The sequence below is a fragment of the Sinocyclocheilus rhinocerous genome, unplaced genomic scaffold (genome assembly GCF_001515625.1).
Source record: "Sinocyclocheilus rhinocerous isolate Xijiao unplaced genomic scaffold, SAMN03320098_v1.1 scaffold675, whole genome shotgun sequence".
In the NCBI taxonomy this organism is placed as follows: Eukaryota; Metazoa; Chordata; class Actinopteri; order Cypriniformes; family Cyprinidae; genus Sinocyclocheilus; species Sinocyclocheilus rhinocerous.
Window position 1 is genome coordinate 461,574 of NW_015629520.1, and position 401 is coordinate 461,974.

Sequence of the window (401 nt, forward strand, 5' to 3'; positions counted from 1 at the left end):
GATAGATAGATAGATAGATGGACGGATAGATAGATAGATAGATGGACGGATAGATAGACAGACGGATAGATAGATAGATGGACGGATAGATAGATAGATGGACGGATAGATAGATAGATGGACGGATAGATAGATAGATGGACGGATAGATAGACGGATAGATAGATAGATAGATAGATAGATAGATGGACGGATAGATGGATGGACGGATAGATGGATGGATGGATGGATGGACGGACGGACGGACGGACGGACGGACGGATGGATAGATAGATACAGATAGACAAATGATAGATAGATAGATAGATAGATGGACGGATAGATAGATAGATAGATAGATAGATGGACGAATAGATAGATGGATAGATAGATGGACGGATAGATAGATAGATAGATGGACG